The 21,417-nt window shown below is 41.7% G+C and overlaps 1 protein-coding gene across 1 annotated transcript in view; it reads right to left on the minus strand.

Moving 5' to 3' along the window:
• The window catches only part of nrbp2b (nuclear receptor binding protein 2b), a 43,070-nt gene that overhangs the window by 18,298 nt on the left and 3,355 nt on the right, over window positions 1-21,417 (minus strand). The window lies entirely within an intron of this gene.

Raw genomic sequence — 21,417 nt, forward strand, 5'->3', positions numbered from 1 at the left:
TTTGCTTGGCTGCTTTAATTAATCACAGTTTTCCTCTTGTATCCCAGGGAGTGCTGGATGATGACTCAGTAAAGATGTTACTAAAACTCACATACTTAAAATAGGGGAGAAGCGCACATCTACCTGTGACTAGAGGCTTGTGATCATGACAGCACAGCGGGATGCAAACATCACGCTGGATTCCATTTGGAACGGGAAGTGGGAAATCCCGGGGTCTCAGTCAGGTTTTTTCCATGGAACCCCCTCTCTGGTTGGACTTTTGACTCAGAAACTCGGGGAAGTTGCACCAACCTTGACTTCACGATCCAAGATGGTAGCAGGGAGCGTAAGCAGGAGTAAAACTGTAGGACTTGTAGTCTTTGTGACTCTCTTTGAGTTCTAATTATGAACATGCTTTTAAGCATAAAATGCATAAAATGTAAGCACTGCGTTGTTTTTCCAACTATTACTACTAGTAGAACAGAGTCAACTCGGGAATGACATCACTCTCACCTCAGATCGCAGTGTTTATGGCCTCAATTCAGTTCAATTCAATTCACTTTTATTTAGAAAGTGCCAAATCACAACAACACTATCCCCAATGTGCTTTATAATGTAAGGTAGAGAACCTACAATAATACAAAGAAAACAGAGAAAATCCCAAGAATCAGTTTATCCTCTATGAGCAAGAGCTTTGGTGACAGTGGGAAGGAAACACTCCCTTTTAACAGGAAGAAACCTCGGGCAGACCAGGCGTAGGCATCTGGCTCAACCAGTTGGGGGTGAGGGGAAGAAGACAGAACAAAGAGAGCTGTGAGTTTCTACGATTGGTGGAGACAGTAGAAAGAAAATTGTTCTTTTTGCTTGAATTAAAGTAAAGACAGTTCCTGCACACAACAAGGTTTTTTAATTTTTAGACTTATGGGGCAAAAAAAGCAGACTTTTCTAAAGCCGATTTAGACAATCCACATTTTTAGTACTTTTGTCTCTACAAACACTGGTGTTGAGCAATCAAGAGACGCCTTCATGAATGTAAACAGAGGTTTTACAGCAAAGTGCAAACCACTGGTTACACTCAGGACAGGAAGACCAGATTAGACTTGATAACATCTAAAATAGCCCGCACACAAAAAGTCTCTGGGCCCATAAAATCAAGTTGAACTTGTACCAGTGATAGGAGGAGAAAAGTATCCACCCAGCTGCAACTAGACAACTCATAGCCTATAATCATGACCCATAAAGGGCCAGAGTTAAAATCTGTAAATCTGATTAAGGATAAAGTTAGACTACCACAATTTTAGAGTATGAAAGATCTCACATCACATTTAAAAATGTTTAAAAAAAGCATCAGTGAGGGGAAATACTCGGTCAAAAGTTCAGTAATGACAGTAATGGTTTTTTTCAGTTTTAGCAAAAACTGTGAGAATGTATCCTGTACAACCGTGTTATTTTTGTTTATCTCTTGGTCTTAATTGTCATCTAAATCGTAGCCATTTAACAGATTAAAGAGCAGATCTGTAAAATGTGAGCCCTCTAATAACTTTGTCTGACTAGACCAGAAAAATCAAAAATTTCAATTAATCAGCCAGCAGCAGATGACTCTGTGCACTCCAATCAGTCTGCTGAGAGCTCTGAACAAAACTTCGTTCACGTCATGTTTCATGAACTTTCCTGAAAGGCCCTACTCACCTCCAAACACACACCCATTTATTTCAACCAATCACATGTTCCTGTGTTGAAATGGAAAGAGAAAAACCTACAAGGTCGGAGCCCTCGGGGAACAATTTATCGGCAAACCTGCAAGTGTGTGTTTACTCAGTTTCCTGCTAATCCTTTTAAGACGCAGAAGATAAAAGCCTTGACTGACATTTATAACAGTAATCAGGTGAAATGCAGCTAAGAAAACCCATTAGTATTCAGACAAAACAAAACAGTAATTTAATAGGTGATGACAAGTATATCTTGTTTGTATGCTGCATTCACCTCTCTATCTCTTTATCTAGCATGAAGAATATGAGTAGCAGGCGCAATCTGATAAGCATGTGAGCTAGCATCTTGGCTCAACTATTATGGGCTGGGAGAGAAGAGGACAGGCCTACGTGGGATAAATAACACCCCGCCTTATCACACCTCCAGTAACCACGTGGGTCTCTGTTTGCCTCTTGCCTCAAGTGAAAGATTAAGCCTGCGTAACGTAACAAGATAAATCTCCGTCACAGATTTTGCAGCAGTGGAACACGTCGTCTAAGCTCCTCGGCCTTTTGACTTGTGGTTTTAAGAAGCTATGATTTTAGATTTTAGAGGAAACAGGTGAGAAAGAGGGGAACACAGCCACACCAGCAGACTTTTTCTGCTTTTTATTATGTATTGTGATTAGGAGACTTTATAACAGGATATTTGGGTGCACAGTCGTTCTGATAAACTCTTAAACCCTTTTTTAAAAAGGATGGATGGAAGGAGCTCTCAAATGACTTTACACTGAAAAAGATAAAAAGCCACATGTAAGATTAAAACCCACTAGTATAGCCTATCTGGGTCTAAAACCAATTGCTGCACTTTTTTAAACATGCAAACAAAACCACAGAGTTCTGTGAATACACATGTGCACCCCATGATTCAGAAACTCGCTGAACCACCTTTAACAGCAATAACTTGAAGTAAATGACTGATCAGTCGCTCATATCATTGTGGAGGGACTTTGGCCGACTCATCTTTACAATGTTGCTTCAGTGCACTGAGGTTTGTGGACATTTGTTTATGCACATTCCCACCACAGGATGTCAGGACTTTGACTGGGTCATTGCAACACCTTGATTCTTTTCTTTTTCAGCTGTTCTGTTGTGGATTTGTCAGTCAAATGTGCTCACATTTGACTATAGAATATACAGAGGAGCTCATGGTTGACTCTGTGACTGCAGCCCAGGTCCTGTGGCTACAAAAGAAGGTCAAACCATCACCCCTCCACCACTGTTCCTGACAGCTGGTATGAGATATTTGTGCTGATGTGTTTGGTTGTTCTCAAAACATGGTGCTGTGGATTATGGTGAAACATCTCCACTCTGGTCTCATGTGTCCAAAGCACATTGTTGCAGAAGTCTTGTGGTTTGTTCAGATAAAACTTTGCAAACCTAAGCAGTTCTTTTTAGAAAAGACAAAGCCCTTCCAAAAAAGCCATACTTGTTCAGTTTTTTAAACTGTACTGTCATAACCTTTAACATTTAACATGCTGAGGCCTGTAGAGTCTGTGATAAAGCTCTTGGCAGTTTCTGCGTTCACCGCATGGTCTAAGCTTGGGGTGAATTTCCTGGGATGTCACTCCTGGGAAGACTGTGGCCAAAACGTCTGTATTTCTCGTAACAAAACTCTTTTTTTTTTAAGTTGTCCACAGTAGTGTCTTTCTGGAGGAGTTACAAAATTACGTCTTGAAATCCAGGAGACAAACCAGCTCTGTGGGTGCTCAAGAAAGTTTATTTGTTCGCCGAATAAGAGCTGTAGATGAATCTTATAGATTAGTACAGATCCTGAAGCATTCTTCTGATTTCTTTAAATTACTGTATTCACTCAAATAAGTTGTTGTTATCAGTGCTGTAGCAGCAACAACAAGCGGTTTCGCAGAGGCAGGAAAATTCCTGCAGACCAACATCTTTGCATAAACTATCAGTAAAAGCCTCATTCTCTAATTTCACGGCGCCTGCAGAGGTACACACTCATGCTGAGTCATAATTGTGTGAATCTGTGTGAATCATCAGCCGCTCCTCTGTTCTCCGTTTTCTCCCAGGGGCTGATTGATGGCTGTTACAACTGCTTGGCACGCTCGCTTTTCATGTCAATACATCTCCCAACTCTTCCATCAGCTAGAATTGCTTTTTTTTTTTATCCATAAACATAAATCTCTGAATAAAGTCGCTTTTCCAGTGTCCCGTTCTGAACAGGAAGAGGCTCTTTACACTCTTGGCCTGACCACAGTGTGCGGCCTCGCAAACAAAAACAAACTCCTGGTTTTCCCATGGTGAAAATGGCAAACTATTAAGGCCGCTCTTGCAGGCAGAGGAATGTCTGAATACTTTCCATAAGTCTGCAATCTCTGGTGATATCTAACTGCATTTACTTAAATACTGCTCGTGTACTCGAGTAAAGTTTCTATGTTATGACACTTTTTACTTTTTAGGCTACTACATTTCAGACACATTTAAATATCATTTTTTGGCACTTAGAATTTAACATTAATAGAGTTTTAAAAAAATCAATTAATCAAAGTACCAAAAGAAGACACAGAGCAGCATTATTAGGCCCAGTAAGCCTACTTAGGTGGGGGTAGGTCAGGGTGGCCCTATTACTGACTCCTATGGGAATGATAACAACCATTTAAAGGGTAACATTTAAATTCCTCTTTAAGCTCTGTTTTGGTCTCCTCCAGCTCACAACATAGCTGCTCTTTAGCTGCTAACTGCAAGACTACTGAAGACACTACGACAGACTCAAACTTTCATGGAATATGCTTCTGCATGCCTTCATTCTGCTTCTCTTTAAATAAATGGCCTGAGGACATTTTCCAGCAGTGTTTGTGCTGCAGCTGACTTTGCATGAGGGAAATGCCGAGGATTCAAAGCCATGTGATGTTTAAAAAAAAAAAACTAAGTTAGTTCACGGGTATTTCGATGCATTTTAATTCGTTTCAATTACATTTAGAAGGTGAGGAAATCTGTGCTTTGGAAGTGCACGTTTAAATTGAGCTGCAGCTGCACAGAAATACAAATCGACGTCGATGGAGGTTTGCAAGTTTTGGACTACAGCGGACTCTTGGGCTTCCAGAAAAGACCGCAGTATTAACAATACAGGCACCTTGTTTCAAACACAACCTCGCTTGCTCACACATCCAGAGTGTTTTGGCACCTAAGAAAGACTGATAACGACAGAAGAAGCTTTATAAAACAAGGACTGATTGTTTTGCAGTTGCTCCTTTTTCCTAACTCTGTTGCTAAAGAGTATTTGTGTGTGTGTGTGTGTGTGTGTGTGTGTGTGTGTGTGTGTGTGTGTGTGTGTGTGTGTGTGTGTGTGTGTTTGTGCGTGGGTCTGTGGGGTCTTCACAGCAGCTTGAAACTGGCCCCTTTCCTGTTGACTCTGGAGAAGCTTAACAGGGTCTGGCTGAGTCTGTCCTAGTACTAAAAGTTCTCCATAAAGCAGGCTAATTTCTGCCCACTGGATTACACAACTCACGCTCGTAAATCCGCGCACACTTCTACCAGCGGAACAGCAACACGTAAAGTGAGCTTCACCGACCGCTACCTCACACCCCCTTCCTCTACATCTCCAGCAGGGGTTACTGCAGTGTGGCTTTCCAGCAGGCCAAAAGGGTGACTCAAGCTAAATGCCGAAAAGCACTGGCAAGCAGCGCAAAGGCTTACTGAGTACCTGCCAGAGTAGCCAACCAGCAACAGTTACAAGCATGGATTGAGCACAGCAGCGGTGTGCTCACACATGTTGGTTTAGACGTTAGCTCGTAACACACCCAAAACCGTCAGGCAGAAGAAACCACTTAAGAGGAATGCAAGGATTCACTTAAGCAAAAGTTTCTGTCTCGCAGCTACCGTTGAGTTTACGGGCCTCAATTAGTCAAGTGGGTGATGTTGAGCTTGTTAAGAAAGCCCCATGTGGAGAAAAGGAGCAAGGCTAAGGCGAGGTAGACTTGAATCGGATGACAAAGCAGAGAGAGAGTTGTGTTTATCATGTGGCTTCTATCATCCAGGGGGATTAAACTGAGAAAGTGAGAGTCAACCTGAGCTGGCTTTTCAGCACGTGTTCAAACAAAAGCTTGTTGGCACACATGCACGGCCTGTTACAAAACATTGCAAAGCTCAATAGCAGTGTCTGTGAAAGCACCACTGGGTGAGGGTTAGCGCATGTTTATCTAACCCTCACCTACCCGTCCGCAGTTCCTGCACAAGGCATCAACAATTGCAATGTGCGCTGTCATCACTATAGGGCTATAGGACAAGCAGTAGTAAGCTGTTCACACTGAGAACAGCCACGCACGAGCTGCTTCTGCAGTGGTGCACGACTTCCTTACCCAAACTGGTAAGAAACTGAGGTTTTATCAGGCATCAAAACAATTAGCCATTGTTTTTCCAGAAAGCAGACTCATTCGCACATAATCTGGGCTACTTTTGGCATTTTCAGCTGGTAAGTGGTCATTTGGCCAAAATGTCACTGCACACCTCACAGTCGCCCTAAACAGGATGGACCTGAGGAGGAAGTGAAGGAGCCAGACTCACAGTGTGCCAGTGCAAATATTCAAGGTTAAATCTGTCCAGTAAGTGAACTATAAAAGGGACCCAATATGGGGCCATCAAAATTATAATACCCTTTTTCAGCCAATCTCTTTATTCCTTATAATAAAGTAAAAAAACAACAACACACAAACAAATCAAAAGGGAAATTCATGATGCAAAGCTAGATTTAACTTTTCTCTGTGGGCACTGATTTTTATTTTTGATATATCCTTCTGCATTGAATGCACAGTAACTGGGTGCTCTAAAGTTTCCTACGAATAAAAAGCTTATCTCTAAAAATAGAATTTAGTGAATCTGAAGGTGGAAGTATAAATATTTAATTTAAAATGTACATTTAAATGCAACTCATTCAATAAAAAGAATCAAATAAAATATCCCTCTGTATAGGCCAGCAAACTATCTTAATCCGAGCCTTAACCGGAAACCGAAACACCAAAAGCAGTAACAGGAGGGCTGTTTTAAATAAATTCAAAAATGTATACATTTCTTTGATCTACCCAGGGTGGATTACTTCCTCCTACCCACTGCACGCGCTGCTTTTCTGCTGACTAAAAGTTATATCAATGGGACACGAACTTCCCTCGCTCCTAAAATAAATGAGACATGAACTTCCGCTCGCTCCTAAAATAACCCCTGGCCCAAACAGAGAACAGCTATCATAAACACTGTGTCAAAAGATTCCTTCGCTCCTACAGTAAACTTGTGTGTCCTCAGTTACTGCAGCTCTTGCCTCACACTGACCTGCTTTACTTTCACCCCCTCTGAGCGCTGCATAAACAACAAAACACACACACACACACACACATATTATGCATGCAAATTAGCTTTGGTCTGCCAAACAGGGACAAACAGCAGCTGAGGTTGTGGTAACCTGATTTTCCACAACCTCGAGGAAGCTGTTATTTTAGCTGAAGAAGAGGAGGAGATCCCAATCAATATCTCTGGACCAAACCTGCGTATTAGCCAGATTTTGTTTGCTTTTCTTTTCATTTAATTTGAATGAAGGGCATCAAGATGACTAAATTAGCTTGCACTGATTGATGGGTTATTATCAGGGCTGAGAGTGTAAGCAAGCATAAAAATGATTCCAGTTTTTCTGCAGAGACCCTGTTACTGATTAAATGAAGTGATCACAACAGGAGTAACAAATGAAGACAGAAATAAATACACGGGCGATCGACAAGTCAATTATTTGTGCTGAAAAATAAAATCACTGCTAAAATTTTGCCACTTAGAAAAGACACGGCAGCTGGAAAACATCACACCATATGCGAGGCGCCATCAATGAAAAATATTCCAGGAACTGGTCCATAAACACAAAAAAATAATATCCGAGTCGAAATATGGACAACTTCCTGTTGAAAAGCAGCCTTGTTGTTATGCTCAGACAGCTATTTTCAGATCACTCCCTCGAAAACAGAGCAAGGTTTGTGTTTTCGACAGATGCTGTTCGGACACACCAACATATCTTCAACACCTTGGCTAGTTATAAAATTTGGCTCCCTGCAACTTCATCCACTGCCTAAAAATGAAAATCGAGTTAAAAGATCCCGGTTTTGAGATCCAGAATCCATTGCAAAGTCATGAGTAAAAGGTGAAAGGGTTATACGACTCTACCATGAGATTTCTCAGGAGACAGCAGCTGAACTAGAACCACGGAGACGAATGAGAAGATGATCTCGAGGTGCAGCTTTTGAACCCTCTCATCGCATCTACTGTGTCCAAAAAGCCATCATATTGGATTTAAATGCACAGCTTCACTTTTATGTCACATAAATTAATTAGCAACCACTCGCTAATACTGTTCTCCACATGAACCCAGTTCAGCCACAGCCTGTTCACCCAGAAGTAGTCACTGCCGCTCCAAACTTCAAAGCCGTTTCTTTCTCCAGGCTGTGAGATTTCTGAAATCATCCTTCACATTTCATCACGAAAATCTTGCAGATTTTGTGTTTCTGCACAAGCCTCGGTGCATGTCCTTTATTCTGTGCACATTTGGCACACATAAAAGGATATGCATATTTGATTCCAAAGGTCATGATATGAGCTGCTAGCTTTGAAATGCAGGAGGAATGAAACAGAGTTTTCATACTAGCTGGTCAACACGGTGAAGAGAGCGTCATTTAAAGTCGTAAAAGCAAATGCATATGAAACCTTATGTGCTTTACTGTCGATTTAAACCCGGTTCATAGAGCATTTCGGTAACCTCGGAGCATCAGGAGGGTTTATGCACATGCGCATGTTCACTGATCAAAGCCACATACAGCACTGGGCCAGCTGCGAGGAGGTGAGAAGCTTGGCCTTTGCCTTAGAGCAAAGGGAGGGTGAAAAAAACAAGCAATTTCAACCAGGCTGCAGGAGTCTTTAATGTCTTTACAGGCTCTTTGCTTTGTACTAAAGGATCCATTATGCCAATCAGACTGCAAGCAGCAGGAAGACTAAACATCTATTAAAGGATTCACATTACAGGACATAGCAGGAAATAAACTCTTACGCTGTTATTATAACACTGTATGTGAGTGTATTATAAAACCATAAGGCTATACTTAGAAAGCTCTCAAAGTGTAGATTAAAATTCCACCATGTATCGTGTTTTATGTGCATTATGAATGGCCACTTTCGCACAGACATTTAGGTGATATAAAAGCTCTATAAAATTATTTAAGCTGTGCACGAAGACACAGCCTGTGTGTTGAGAAGAACAAAAACATACAAGAAAAGAAACGTCTGAGCTTTGCTTTAGGACTTGCTGCAGCAGCATGCCCACATGCATTTAGCCATGAGGGCTGCTTGGCTTTTAAACTGTTTAAATGAAGCAAAGGCTACTTCTGCAAGCTGCTAATTACACAGCAGCAAGGGTGGACACACTACAGTAAACACAACTGTTTTATATGATTAAAGTGGTGGCAGCTTCTTTTTCAACTGAATCACAACAAAGTTACTGCACTGCTGTTCAGCTCAACAAACAGCCCCGTGTTATCTCCACCGTGGTGGAACAGGAAAACTGTGACATAATAACATAAAGGAAATACTTCCGAATGTTCCCCTTCATACTTAGTGTGAAAAATCACCTTCAGAGAATGTTCACACTTCCTGAATCATCCATTTACAAAACAGATGATTAACAGCCTGAAATTTCTTTAGAAAAAAAACCAGAATGTCAGTGACATAGCAGCTCATCCGCTCATGATTCATCGCAGTTCGTCACAGGTTACAGACCCTAAACAACCAACTAGACCTTGACCTTGAGCGTAATTTTGGTGATGACTCGTTCGGTGATCATTTCGCAAACCCTTTCGGAGGAGCAGCCAGTGTTGCAGACCGAGAAGCTGACGGACACTGTGACATGGCGCGTGTTCATTAGCTTTTTAGCCGATTGCGCTAACAAGTGAGCTAACAACCTCCCAACATCGAAATCTGTACTTGAAAAACTCAAGTTTCTTAAATCCCAACTGACTCCGGTGCTAATACGCCCGATCTCAGCAACAACGTTGTTTTTGTCTCTATGGCCAATTTCCCCTTCATAGCAACCGTGGGGTCACTCTGCATTTAGTCAATCTCTCATTTGTACTGCAGATCCTTGGGGGGCACACAACCTTCACCTTCACCTGTAGTGCACTAACTGAACAGCAAATAGGACTTAATTTTCCATGTCTGTGTCATCATCTACACACCAGGAGTAGTGATGCAATCTCGAGAAAAGGATAAATTCGTCATGACTTTGTGGGACTTTTCATACTTTGCAAAAAACAACTATTTGGTCTCAATACACATTTGTTCTAAGTAGATGTGGATTACGTTTATTTATTTGAATGACATTTATTCAAGCTGACATTAAGTGTTATTAAAATAAACAGTGGAAAATGGCTCTAAATGAAAGCCTTATTTTTAAAAAAAAAAAAGGGCAGCAAAAAGAAGCGGTGTGGAAGTCATCTGAGGGGTGGATACATCTGCATTACTCGTGCGCTAACGGAGACCTCGAGCAATGTAATGTTCCACTCAATTTAAGACTCACAAGAGGCGCATTTCCAAAAGAAAAGGTTACACACATACACGCGTGAACACACTGAGATAATCCCAACACCACAACCTGAGGTATTTCCTCATTCTTTACAGCTACAGAGGACACTATATACTGTGTGTGACCAGTAAACTGATCTTGACAAGTCAAATCCCAGTCACTGTCAGACTGCTGAAACCTATTATCTTAAACTGGGTGGAGGGATTATAGAAAGCTGGCTAAGCGCAGGCAGATTTCAGATGGAGAAAGCAGATTTCTTGGCTGTGTTTGAGAACATAAGCTGCAACTTTGAAAGATGGCACTTCGCTGCAAGCTTTTCTTTCTGTGCAATGGTCGGTGTGGAGAAATGCTCTGCAAGACTGAAGGATTGAAACCCAGAACAAGTAAATTTAGTTAAATGCTTTACTCATGTCTTTGTGAAGTCAGAGTGCCTCCATTTGGCCAATTTACCGAGCACTATGAAAAGATTTAGACAAAGAAAGCTCAGGCTTTATGGAGATTTGTCCTCCAGCCTGCGAAAGGAGGAAAAGACGGAAAAGCTGACTTGAGCGGTCTCTTATAAAAAAAGGGGAAAAAAGAGAGCTGAATAATGACGGCATTATGCAGTACGAATTATCCATCCATCCATTCGCTTCCGCTTATCCATTTTCGGGGTCACGGGGGGCGCTGGAGCCTATCCCAGCTGTCATAGGGCGAGAGGCGGGGTACACCCTGGACAGGTCGCCAGTCTGTCGCAGGGCCAACACACAGGGACAGACAACCATTCACACCTAGTGGCAATTTGGATTATCCAATTAACCTATCCCCACAAGCTGCATGTCTTTGGACGGTGGGAGGAAACCGGAGTACCCGGAGGGAACCCACGCAAACACGGGGAGAACATGCAAACTCCACACAGAAAGACCCCGGTAACTGTTGAGACTTTCTGTTTCTGAGTGATAAACGCCAAAAAGCTCTCCTCTTTTGAATCCATCAATGCAAGAAAGTCTGTTTGACTTTTACACGCATGTTTCAAAGATCTCGCCGACTGTGTACAGAGCATGCTCGAGGAGGTAGAAAGCGCTCCTCGGAGGTATGGATATCATGTGATGCTGAACTGCTTTGACAGCTCAGTGGAAGCCAGGGGACATGACGAGTATTCCTCGAAGAGTCCTTTTCATGCCAGCTTTCCCCATCCGAGCAGCTCCGTTTCACACAGCTGAAGTGGAAAATGCTGACAACGACCTCTCCGCCTATCCCCGGAGACCCGGGGACCCCGAGAGGCCTCGCTGGCTCGTGTTTCAAAAGCCAGGTCACAGGAATCCCCGGGATCACATGACCCCATGATTCGCAAACTGTAACCTGAAAATGTTTTAAGAAAACAGTGTTTCTGGTCTTCTGGGACACTTCTCACAAAACCAGCGGCAGAGATCTGACATTCCCGATTATGTAGTGCACCCTTTCTTAGGTTTCCAGTGGTTCTGACTGCAGTGATTTAAAAACGTGCTTACTTATGGTTAGAGTTTCACAAAATGAGGTCAGGCTACGTAGAAGTACTCAAGCTGATGTTCAAACCTTGCCTTTGCGAGGGGCAGCCAAAAGGAAGTAAACTGAAAATGAGAACAGTGCACGCACTGAGGCCCAGCATAAGAAAAGTCATGCAAAGCTACTCTAGCAAAGCTGGAAATGAGCACAAAAATGCCTCATTTAAAACTTCCCTGGAACTAATTTGTAGTTTTGTTGTGTGTTTTTAATTCATAACTGTCCAGATCTGACATTTTCAGCACAGCTACACAGCATTTTTCTACATCAAGACGATTCAAAACAGCAGAAAGTCAAGTTTTAATGTCTGAGACCCTAAAAGCAGGAGCCTCTTTAAGCACAAATGCCAACCATGAGAAGAAGGCCAGGCGACTCGCCTCATCTGACTGTGGCTGTAATAAATTGAGTGAAGGTCAAGGGATAAAGGTTGCAATAAATCGTTCTCTAAAGGTTTAAAATCCACATGGTGTCGTTACATCCAGGCTGTATTCAGTGTTTCTCACAGGAAGTGTAAATGTGCACATTTTTGAATCAGGCTCGTAACGTTTTCCTCCTCCCTGTAAAAACACTTGCACAGAAATCTTCCAAATGCTGCTTTGTGTGCTTCCTTGGCTTTGTTACTGCAAGTAACTTTCCATCACTGGAGTAGTGTAATCATCTCAAGACCCCATCATAAAATAGTGCTCTGTAGTGCTACAGAGTAGTAAAGTCTTTTTAAGAGGACAAATCACAGTGTAAACTACATGTATCTTTAGTGTTAATAGTGAAGCTCACGGACAAACTGAGAGTTTGATGTAAATGTAAACATAAAAGCTTTTTTCTATTTGGTTATTTGTGCAAAGTACCTGGAAGCGGTGTGAGGAAATGAGGAAAGTATTTTAAGGACATTTTAATCTGAAGGAACCCCTGATCTACCAATGTCTGTACAGTGCAGCCGAAAGACTTGTTATAGTAGTAAAGTTATCAGTAAGTGGACTTAATATGTTTCTTGGCTCACTCTTGTTTTCAAATTTTCCCTTTTTGTTTTTTCCATTCTGTATCCGTCACATGAATCAGCGTGTCGTTACCTCCGCCAAGGAGGTCATGTTTTTGGACGTGTTTGCGCTTGTGTCATCGTTCTGTCTGTAAACACAACAACTCAACAAATTACGAACGAATTCTGATAAAACTTTGTAGGGGTGTGCATGCAGAGTGGGGTTAACAGTTCAAATTTGGCTCACATCCACCAAAGTCTTCGAGGTCACCTTAATGAGTCATTGGTCAAAAATTCGGAAAAAGCCTTAGAAACGAGAAACAGTGTGGTGTATATCGTCAACATACCGGATAAAGATTTAACATGTCACATCCTGTCATATTTGACCTCTGACCTCAAGGTCAACAGATTGATCTGAAAGTCAAAACTACACACTATATAGGGGTATTTAAATCTGTTTCTTACTCCTATTATTTATATTGAGAATATAGATATTTGGGAATTATAAATATCACATCACATTTGACCTCTGACCCCACTTTTGAATTTCACATCTGCCTTTTTTTCCAAGTTGAACTCAAAATGCGTTATATCTTTAAAGAAAGAGCGAAATAGAGCAAGCTGCCTATGGGGAAATATAGTGCAGTATAATATTATACAATAAGCTCAAGTTATTTATGCGTTCATGGAAATTAATACCCGTTATCCATTACCTACTCCTACATAATGTTTGTGTAATCAAAGTAAACATCTGTCATGTTTCCCTTATCTGATTTTTACTGCACTACAACATAAAATGAATGTACGCAAAATAAGATACTATTTACTTAAAAATGAATATTGCCCAGAGAGTGAGCTGCCTTAGCTGAAAGTCTGTTTGTTTGTTTACTTAATGCAATGACTGGATGAACTACAGAGTCTGACTCTGGGGGAAAAAAGTTTTGTTTTGTTTTTTAACTTGTTTTGGGACAAATATAGTAAACTTAAAAAAAAAATCAGATTTTAAACATTTGATTATGTCCTGCTGATCATGTAATTAAAATCATGTTCTCTCCCTTTTAGACTTAAAATATAAATAACTAAACAAGGCAACAGTAACACAGACCCAGACACCAGTTAGTACAGAAAAACGTGTATTCCCCAAACAAAAACTAAGAAATCTCCCTGTGATTGTTTTGATCGCCCATAGTTTGCTTGGAAGACGCCGACTTGTCTGCAAACGCTCCCCAACTCTTCTCAAAAAAGTGCAACACAAACCAGAAACGCACAAAGTTCAAAGTGAAAGATGGGGCTTACCGCTGCGATCATCACATTTCAAAAGAGGCAAGTTTTACTTTCACTGTTTCTGCTTTGCATCATACTTTTCACTGTTTTAATACCCTTTGATCAGTATTTGTGCAAACTACAGGTGACCGCAGGAATCACAAGGAGGTTTTTCACTGCAGCAGCGTAACCTCTTTGCAACGGCAGGCAACCACTTGCCAACCAGTTGGGGAACACATGTACAAGCTATCTGTGCTTGCCAGAGGTTGCTGACTGGCCTCAAAGACTGTGTTACTGTGCCTGCCTGCAGTGAAGATGGACATCTTTAAAAAACAGACATAAAAAAGTTAGTGACAGCCACAACACTTACTCTCTAATTAACTGCAAGACTGCACTCAACATGATGATGATGACTGTCTGTGCATATGAGAGGGTGGATGAATTAGCACCAACCTTCTCATCCACATGCCGACCGGTGAGTAATCCATCGTGCAGGTGCTACATTTTGTGCGAACAGGCCTCCGCCATTCACAGGCACCACTGAAACAAAAACAACTGGCTCCAATGAACCTAACGCTGTGGGTAAACATCGAGTCGCGATTTGATTTTAAACAACCTTTACTGAGAAACGTGCAGTAAAGGTTTGCGGCTAAAAAGTGCAGAGATGAAAATAGCACACGTCTCTGCCGCAATCTCGGATACTGGGTCAAAGACAGCTGTAAAACACAAATGTCATCACGCATAAAAAGGTAATTTACAGCGCGTCAGTGAGTCATTCATAAATCAGCCCGTGTGTTCAGAGAAGGCAGAGCTGCAGGTTCTTTCTATTCCCACACAAGGAGGCGAAATAGACTGGAACAGCTGTTGATCAGCAGCAGTGCAGCTTTACTTTGTGTGATGACACTACAGTTGGTCCACTTATGGTCTGTATTAATGTGACAACAATATATTAGTTTAACATGTAATAAGTGTGAAACACAAAGTGTTACCTGTTTTGTAGGTCTTTTAATGCATTTAGACACATTAAATGAGGACTCAGCCTCAAGGTTATTTGTCACTACTACTTGCAATTATTTGGTCACCAAATTCAGGAAAATTCAGTCAGCAGGAAACCACATTTTTTTCATGGTTGCAAGGTGGTTGCTGTCCTATATGCTGAGATATTTAGGTTAGGTCAGACTCAAAGTGGTGAACAGACCAACTGGCATGCACACCTGCAATGCACTCTTTAAGGCCATTCTCCTAGCATGAATGAAACAGTCAACAACTGATTTTCTTTTCTAAGAATTGATGGGTGTAAATGGCTTTTCACAGCACGGCTTTAAGCCTTTAGCGGCAGCAGGAGAGTACCGCTATTAACAGGTTTATAAAAGCCGGCTACCCCTGCTCTCCATTTCCAGTGAGAGGAAACCCGAGCTGAAGTCATTCCTCAGAGGACAGCTGTCAAACCAGCCTGCATGTCTGATTAAAGGTGTCAGTTAATAGGAGGACCCCCGAGGACGGGCAGCAATCCACAGCTTGACGTGGACTTAGAAGGGGAAGTGATCTGTGCTAAAGGTTAATCTTCTAAGTTGGTCAAAACAGAGCTGTTCAAAACCGACCTGTTGTGTCTGCATCCTGCCCAAAGCGAGCCTGAGGCTATTCACATAATGTGCTTTTGCTGAAAATGTGTGTTTTTACACAAGTTCACAGTTAGCTCCCAGAAATAATCTCTGTATATACCAACATCACATGACCACTAAGGCACGCATGTTTTGGGAAACAGAGGCTTAAATAGTACGAGGGCAGAAGAGTGAAAACAAATTCTTCTTTGCTTGGGTGACAGTGATGGTGGGAGAAAAGATACACCTGAAGTAACCAAGAAAGCGAATACAGCACTGAATCTAGGTGGCGTCCATCACCAGAGGAAGACATGACATCAGGGAAGGATTATTTGATGTTGTGGATTGAAGTTTATTTTCTGTCCATCCATTCATCCATCCTCTCCTGCTTTTCCAATTCATCCAATATCCTGGACACATCAGCAGTTTGTCACAGGGCTAACACGGAGACAGAGACAAACAACCATTCGCATTCGCATTTACACCTACGGGCAATTGAGAATCACTAACTAACCTTAAAATAAGCCCGCTAACTGTTTTTGGGCTGTGGTAGGAAGTCGGGGTACCTGGAGAAACCACACAGACACTGGGGGAAAATGCAAACGCCACACAGAAAGACCACAGCCAGATGGTGGATTTGAACCCAAGCAATGTGTGATGTACTAGTATAAACCACTGTGCTGCACATGATAACCCCGGAGTTATCCAACTGAAGGTTTGGTGAGTGTTTCCAAAAGTCTCTTCTTTAGCAGTCCTGAAACGGCTATAACTGTGGTAAACGTTTTAAATGACAATCCCTTTAGACGAATGATATGCTGTAATGAAACTTTAACTACTTTCAACCAAAACATGAGGATATGCTCCTGCTAATGACTTCACACTCACTTTCTTTGTATCTCTAGCAACACTCCCCCAAAGCGTGAAGAGGACTTGATGAGAAAAGCAAAGGCGACACAGGCACTTGGGCTTCACAACTTCAGACACGCGGTTACGATACGAGCTTACATTTACAGAGATTCCTTCCTTTTTTAACGTATCTCACATCTTTCAAGTAATAACTCAAGTTTCTCTTATTATCCACTAATAATTACATTAGCTTGATATCCACCTTCTTAGCTACAAGCTACGTTAATGTGTAAATTCACTGTAATTTGAGTTGTGTGGGAATGACGCTCATATTTTGCTTCTCATAACCTTTTTATGAATATGCTGGAGGTTTTTAAACTCATTTTACATCGTGGGCCACATAAGCCTAAGTAAGTTTAACCACACATTAAACCCTTCAGTTATTAAGTGCAGATTCAACAGCATGTCTCAATTTTTCTACATGTTGAACTCTATCAGTGCAGCTTTTGGGGGATTAATTTGTAAGTAATAAATGTGTAATATAACAGAAAAGGTAGAAAAAGTGCCCAGACTGAAAAAAATCAGGAACTTTATTGTCATTTTGGTCTCGGGTTTACCTGCAGGAAAAGATTTAAATACTGAATGTACAGTTAAAAGTCCAAAATCGATGACCTTCTTCATATTTTCCAAAGCCACCCAGTGGACCGGATTAGAATCTCTGCCAGGCCGATTCTGGCCACCGAGCCATATGTTTGACACCCCTGACCCAAATCTAATCAGTGACAAAAAAACCCATAAAATTAATAATTAGTGTGAACGCTATCTGCACTGATGATGGCTTCGATCGCAGCCTTCTATCTCGTCCAGGTTGCCCCTGTCGTGGTATTCTTACAGATGTGTCTGACATTTGGGATTAGTTGGATGAAGGCATCGTCACTTCTTCCCCAAAACTGTGATTTGAGACACTGGACAACTCACAATAATCAGATAAGTCTGCCCAAATCCCACAGGTTGGTAACCCTACAACTAGTATAACTAGTTTTCTTGGTGCGTTATTAAATCCCCCTCAGTGTTGAAACCAGACTATCCTGAACAAACATCTGAAATATATTTTTCTCAATCATTTGTGTACATTTCACGATTTATGATGAACATACTGTACAGCAAACACGGGCTAACTAATGTTCAGGTATACTTACCTTCAGGGAAGTGGATCACAAAACTGACACGATGTAAAATTGTGACTCTCATTTAAGCAACCGTTGACTAACCAAGTAAAAACAACCGATAGCCGAGACAAGATCTGGGTGTGGTGTCAAGTTGCTTAACAGTTCTCTGGGAAAACCCTGAATATCGTCACATAATTACGCCACAGATGTAATAATCAGGTGTCTCACTCCGGACATCTTTGACTTTTCACTGTAGAAAAAGTAAAGGCGTAATAAAAACCATTGCTGTGCTCTATCCAACAACTGCCTCTGCCTCACCCATAGCTCCACATATCTGACCAGGCCTCTAGCTCCTCAAACCTGACACATGCATGTGAGTTTCAAACAGGGGGAACACAAAAAGCAGCATCAGCAAACACTCATACATGAATTAACACCAGTCTGCAGATGGAGGCAGATCCTGGAAATAGAAGATGGAGCAATTACTGGAATGAGCACCGAGTCTGCCGGGTGCACTATGGAGGAGAGGTGGAGAGGGTATGAGGCACCGGCCTGCTCCATTATCAAACAGAGATCACAGGAGAGCCGTGATAAACCAGTGTGATGGGGTGGATGAGCCTCCTACTGTACAGATATCACAACTTAGTTTTATATTAGATTCAATTTTGCACCTGCGACCATTGAAACTATGTTAAATGAACCCATTAATGTTCATACAGCTGTCACTGGATCATCTTAAGACAAGTTCTGCAGGTTTACGAGAACACTTTTATTATTATATGATTATTCACTGACTTTTATGCAGGGCAACATTGAAAGGAAGGCCAAGTCTTTGTCTTTTTGTCCCTTTCACCTCATTGATAAAACACACTGCTTTAGAGCAATCGGCGTGCAATTGCCAAAATTTTACGCAACACGTTTCCTCACAAAAAGATCCGTAAAACAAACGTGTGACAAATCTGAGATAAACTGGAATTAAATGTGCTGCGTGAGCTCGAAGGTTCCCATTCAGAGAATCTCGAGATGGCTCAATCAGACGATACGTGGCAGCAGCCAGAAATGTAAATCACGAGCTCGTAAATCATTTTGCTGCTGATGTGCAGATTTTATAGGCGTGTTAATAAAGAGCGGCAGGATTGCAGCTCAGCACAATTGCAACAATTGTCCACCCATTTTAATTCAACTGTTCCTGCAAAGACAATAATAAGCAAGGCCACCGGCTTCAGTTTGATTGATTTCTCGTGTCATATTGTGGCGCTGCTTCAAGGAACAATTCTGGTTTCCTTTCACACGAACACTGAAATGGAAATATTTAAAAAAAAATCTGCCTGGAAAGACTTTCAGCGACAAACCACATTGGAAAACATCACGGCTGTTTTGATTCTGCTCGCACAACTTTGTGCTTTCCAAACACAACAGCAGCGATGAGTCCGAGAGGAATATCACAACTCTGTGTTGGGTCAAGAAGGACAAACTGACTTTAAGCAACTGCTTGTTGCTCAAGCGTCCCTTTTGAGATAACGCTATAAGAGTGAACTACACATGCAAAAAAAGATTAATTAATAAAAAATAAAAATTCCTAGATCAAGCCCTGGCTTACCGACTTCAAATAAAAGCATATCAGAAGCATTAGTGCTGATTTTCACACAGATGAAAAATTTATTTGCATACAAAAGTGGAAAAATAAGCAAAAGACCCTGGGCTTTATTTACAGCGTTTACCTGATTTAACTGCCTTTGTTTCCTTTCAGTGCAGTGTGAGTCTCCACTGCATTATGCAAATATATATACTCTCACAGGCCACTTTATTAGGGACATATATTCAACTGAATGTCAATATAAATATCCAATCAGCTAATCACACAGCGATAAATAGTTCATTTAGGTATGTAGACATGGTCAAAACAACCTGCTGAAGTTCAAACTGAGCATCAGGATGAGGAAGAAAGGTCATTTTAGTGACTCTGAGCATGGCATTATTGGGTTTTCAGGTCTGGGTTTTCAGAAGCTGCTGATGTGCTGGGATTTTCCCCCACACAACCATCTCTAGGGTTTACAGAGAATGGTCTGAAAGAGAGAAAATATCCAGGAAGCGGCAGCTCTCTTTGTGAAACAGCCTAGTTGATGTCAGAGGTCAGAGGGGAATGGCCAGAACATCTATGAATGACAAGATGTAAAACCTTACAGTAAGAGGAAACCATGCTTGGTGCCACTCCTGTCAGCTAAGAGCACGAAACTGAGGCTACAATTCACACAGGCTCACCAAAACAGGAGTAGAAAACTACAGAAGTTGAGAATTTAAATAACTGTTGCCTGGTCTGATGAGTCTCGATTTCTCATTCAGATGATAGAGTCAGAATCTGCTGTAAGCGTCACTAAAGCATCATACCATCCTGCCTTGGTAAAGAAAACAGCCTACCTGTGCGTTGTTTCTGACCATGTCCATCTCTTTATGACCAGGAGGATAACACGCTGTTTCACAAAGCTCCACATCACAGTTCGTTTACTGCATTCAAACAGCCTCAACAGCCACCAGTCTCAATTTAATAGAAGTGGTGCAAATGGAGACTCGTGTCACAGATGTGCCGCCAACAAATCTACAGCAACTGTGTGATGCTGTCATGCCAACATGAACCAAAGTCTCTGAATCCATATTGAATCTGTGCTATGGAGAATTACAGCAGCTCTGAAAGGAAAGGAAAAGGGAAGTGCAACCATGTACTAGCAAAATGTAACTAATAAAGCAGCCAGTAGGTGCATGGCTTATAGTTTCTCTCTGCTGTTACCGTGTGTGTGTGTGTGTTTGTGTGTGATAGAGAGAAGGGGAGGAAAGCAAAGAGCTCAGCAGCAGAGAAGTGACAGGGAGCAGAGCAAATAGCATCAATGGATGTGACGACATCTCTTTTTTCCCGCAGCAACAAGTGTTAATTTGTCTGAACCAGAAGATGCGCGGACACCAGCGAGTTCAAGTGTTTAAGCCTGTCGTCCTGTATTTACTGGGTGATTCAGGTGTAACTCAGCAGCAGAGCAGATCCTGTCCCAGACTTACAGACATCTGGGGTTGATCCAATTTTCTTCTGTTCAGAATAGCACAAAGAAACTAAACAAAGGCTGGAGTGTGGGTGGAGACTGTGAGTTTTATGCAGTCTGGTATTTTTCCACTTTTCTGAGATAAAACAGAAATAAATAAATAGAAATTGATAGTGTAATCTACAATTAAAACAAATCAATCGATAAGATATAATACATTACATTATTAGCATGCATAGCTACATAAGAAAAGTATTCTCATGTGGGTTTCTACTACCAGCCATGAGAGACTGATGCTCTCAGTGTGGGGCAAATGAAAAAGTGACAGTGGGGGTGGCTCAGAAAAACACACAGATGGGTAATCAATGGGTGGAAAATCACTAGGGTGGGGTAGGGTTTATGTATATGTGTGTGTGTTCTAGCATGAAAAACACTTGATGGTAGTGAGAATGCAGCGAGGTCAGGTGGTTTGTGCATGCCGAGGAGCCTGTGTGCGAACCAGAGATAACCTTCAACTTAAATTCTGAGTCTTATCTGGAGCCGTTAGCAGAGGCGACACCCACAGATTCACGATGCTGAACTGTTTCTTCTCTCTGATAATGACTGAGCATCTTGGCGGTTGTTTGGCTTACACAGCGTGCGTGCGGACACGTTTCCGATGTGGAGAGCTGGGAATGTCACACATACTGGAACAAACATGGAGACCACATGAGGGAGAGGGCGCT

This window comes from Aulonocara stuartgranti, assembly GCF_965226115.1.
Source record: "Aulonocara stuartgranti genome assembly, chromosome: 9".
NCBI classification, from domain to species: Eukaryota; Metazoa; Chordata; class Actinopteri; order Cichliformes; family Cichlidae; genus Aulonocara; species Aulonocara stuartgranti.